Raw genomic sequence first — 4259 nt, forward strand, 5'->3', positions numbered from 1 at the left:
ATTTTCCATGTACTGAATGTAGAACATGAGGAGTGACAGTGAGCTGAGAAATATTCCTGGGAATAAGTTACATTCACTGTGCATCACATTGAGAACAGTGTTTCTGTAGGGCTTGGGCACAAAGAGTCCACTGAGTGAGGTTGCTGCTTAACTGGACTCTGATAGAACTTGTGTTAATCGCTCTGTCTGTCATCCCGTCGCTCTAAGGCAAGATTAAACTGTAGTGTAAAAGCAAAGTCAGGAAAACCCCTAAAAAGACTCTCTGTCTCACTCTTGCCGACAGCTCGGAGGCACGTGCCAACCATGAGGCGTATCCGTTATCGCAGAAATTTATCTTCAAGACTTCTCGATTAGTGAACAGCAGCAATGACCCGTCACCAGTTCTGATTCGCTCTTCGCCCATTTTATGTAGTAGCCTATAGGAATGTAGGACGGGGAGATATCTTTCCAGCAGCAGCCAGCCACCATTGTTAAGAATAACGTCTGTCCCCTGCAGGAATGATTTGTCATCTACAGAGAGTTCAGGTTTGGTGGCTGTCACTCCCTTTTCAAGTTGGGAAAGCCTGTTTGTTTGAAGATCACTTGACTGTGCTGAATCAATTAAGTCATCCATGGCTAATCCAGGAAGAGTGTGAGGAATTGATTTGGGGACGCAGCCCAGTGATGGGTTTGACAGTGGCATTGTTTATCCTCTATATGGTGACATACAGTCGTCAGTTAGAACAGGACCAGGAACAGGGCAGAAGGGCAGAATGAGTGGTGTTTGTTGGAATGTAGGGGATTCCTTCATGGATAATTCTGTATTTATTCTGATTATATATGAATTTAAAATGAATTCTTTCCAGTCTGAAAAAACACAATTTAATCTTCACAACACACAGAACATACAGAACCCTATTTGAAAATGCAGGTTGTTCATAATTAGTGTCTATAAAGACAATGGACATGGGGAATATTAATATTATATACCGTATATATATATATATATATATATATATATATATATATATATATGGCATGCCGTTTAGGAAATTATATATATAATGAAAGTCGATATATATATAATGAAACTTGATATATATATAATGAAACTTGATATATATATATAATGAAAGTCGATATATATATAATGAAACTTGATATATATATAATGAAACTTGATATATATATAATGAAAGTCGATATATATATAATGAAACTTGATATATATATAATGAAACTTGATATATATATATATATATCAACTTTCATTATATATATATCGACTTTCATTATATATATATATCAACTTTCATTATATATATATCTCGACTTTCATTATATATATATATATCGACTTTCATTATATATATATATCGACTTTCACTATATATATATCAACTTTCATTATATATATATCAAGTTTCATTATATATATATATCAACTTTCATTATATATATATCAAGTTTCATTATATATATATCGACTTTCATTATATATATATATCAACTTTCATTATATATATATATCAAATCTTTTTTTCCTACCGAGCCCCGGAAGGGACATGTCCGTATGGCGAAGCGACAACGAAGGACACTCACCCGGACGAGAATTTTATTGAGTTTTATTTTAAAATCGGCCTGAAACACACAGACATTCAAGCAGTGCGATGCGCTAAGAGTCTGCCATGCAGACCAGCGATCCTGATAATGGTAAGTTTTATTTCTCCAACATCCTGCTGTTATCCTACTATGAATACGCTAGCTACAACAGTCCCACATCAGTATTATGAACGTTCCGCCAGCTAACGCGGTCCGGACACCGGATCAGTGATTAGAGGTTGGCGTTCAACTATTGTTTGCCAGCCAGTTAGCCGCTGGTAAGCTAACAAGCTATGAAACAACTCCTTATAAAACCGGAGGAAAGCAGCAGCAATATTTCAGTCCAAGACCTGTATTCAGAACCTCCCACGCTGTTGCACAATGACCCATTAATCATATTACTGAACTATATGGTTATCATTGAAATTTCCCTTGAAGAACCAGTGAACTCTTTGCGAACACATTTTAATTTATGTGTTGATTATGTTTCGTATCAGTAATACAAGTCTAAAAAACTGATTGAAATGATCAAGTTAACACAATGAAGTAAAGAGTACTGGTAATCTGCAGCTATTTTCATAATTTCAAGGTGAAATTCTGATGTGTGATTTTCTAGCTTTGCAGATGTGGAAATCCAATGCACTGATTTCTTATACACAGATGCTTTTGGTGTTTTTTGTTGTAAAATAAAACAAGGCATTTATCACTGTTGGAAATTATTACAGGTATTATTTGTAACACTTTCTAACATTGTATGGACAAAGCAATAAATCAGTTAATGGATAAAATCATTTGTATTACAGATGCTATCAACAGCATGTCTTGTTCATTTTATTTAGTTGTCGGCCTTGGATGATGAGGTCCAGTTACCAGGAGCACTAGTCTGCAGCTTACTGGTTCCGTCCTGCAGCTCCTCCACGCTGTCCTCCTCTCTACAGACCAAATCAAGTAAGATCTGTTTAGACTATGCAGACATCAACATGATCAGTATGTTATCTTTTGACCCATCCTAAAATCACAAAATAGAACATTTACTTTAAGTTAACTGTGTTTATGAAAATAGAAAATAATTACTGACAACTAGTACTTTTTGGTGCTTTTATGCAGGAAAAGGGAACCAGGAAGCTGCTGTGGATCCTCTGCAGTATCTGGAGAGGTCAGAGGAACGGTTCTTGGAACAGATCGGAAGACACCAAGACGTGACCTCTGCCATGCTCCAGAACATCCAGAAGATGAATGAAAACCTTGGTTGCACTGATGGGACGCATGGTGTCGGTGCTGGAGCAACTGTCCCAGAATTAAACTGCATTGTTGACTATTGGCTTTTCTAGAAAATAAATCTTTTTTAGTACTTCACCTGTTTTGTATTTTACTCATGCACTTTGGATGAATGAACAGAAATTTGTGATGAGAGATGCAAATTTTGTCTATAATCTACAGAGACTTTATTCAGTGTTCAGTGCACACTTTTGTTACACACATTTTGACAGATAAGCAGTTGTGCTTTTCAAGCAGATTTTAGTCAGAAACATCAGTAGCATACGTTGTTGTTTTTTTACTGTTACACCAATCTAGGTAGATAAACTGCACTACTGCAGCAGACATATTATTGAAATGTGCTTCTATTATGTGTCTACATACACTGCTCACAAATAGTTATTCAACTTTTGGGTGAAATTGATGGAAAATATAAAAAGTGCATGCTGTAGTGATATATCATAAAAGTAGGGTATTTAACTAGAAACATGCAATAGTGATTTCCTCATCTCAAAAAAAATTATTGAATCAAAAGCTAACAACAGTGGAGGGTATGTCACAATAAAAATGTCTCAGTTTGGACAGAACAGCAGCCTTCAGCTGAAATCCAGTACAATTGTGTCCCACCAGTGGCGTGATCATGGATGTGTCCAGGCAGCAGCTGACCTCTGCCTCGTAATTAGCCTTAAGACCAGCTATAAAGATAAACATAGATATTATCATTATCATCAACATATGGTGCATGTGTTTAACCTTTAAGCTATGTAGGGATGCAAATGTAGTCGAAGCTAAGTAGCTAAGCTAATGCTAACACGTTCAGTGTTCAGAATCAAAACATCTCTAAAAATTACCTGTTTTCTCAAACGTAGTCGCCATTCCCTGTGACAACCATGAAGACAGATAGATAATCACAGAAGAGCTCATCTGAAGAGCAAATGTCCAATAAGGTTCCTGTTTTTGTTTGCCATGTCCTTCCAGGGCTCAGTAGGAAAAAGTCTGAATATATGGAATGAAACTTTGAATAGATGGAATGAAAATCTGAACATTCTATATTCCGACTTTCATTATATATATATCAAGTTTCATTATATATATATCAACTTTCATTATATATATATATCAACTTTCATTATATATATATCAATTTTCATTATATATATATCAAGTTTCATTATATATATATCGACTTTCATTATATATATATCAACTTTCATTATATATATATATATATCAACTTTCATTATATATATATCAACTTTCATTATATATATATCAACTTTCATTATATATATATATCAACTTTCATTATATATATATATCAATTTTCATTATATATATATCAAGTTTCATTATATATATATCGAGTTTCATTATATATATATCAAGTTTCATTATATATATATCGAGTTTCATTATATATA

At 34.3% G+C, this 4259-nt stretch overlaps 1 long non-coding RNA gene across 1 annotated transcript; it reads left to right on the top strand.

The window, feature by feature from the left end:
- Positions 1 to 1337: 1337 nt before the first annotated feature.
- Positions 1338 to 3430, top strand: LOC127536827 (uncharacterized). Its single transcript, XR_007946027.1, has 3 exons — positions 1338 to 1692; positions 2421 to 2529; positions 2689 to 3430. It is a non-coding gene; the product is annotated as an uncharacterized LOC127536827 (long non-coding RNA).
- The last annotated feature ends 829 nt before the right edge of the window (positions 3431 to 4259 follow it).

Source organism: Acanthochromis polyacanthus, chromosome 13, assembly GCF_021347895.1.
Source record: "Acanthochromis polyacanthus isolate Apoly-LR-REF ecotype Palm Island chromosome 13, KAUST_Apoly_ChrSc, whole genome shotgun sequence".
Classification (NCBI taxonomy): domain Eukaryota; kingdom Metazoa; phylum Chordata; class Actinopteri; family Pomacentridae; genus Acanthochromis; species Acanthochromis polyacanthus.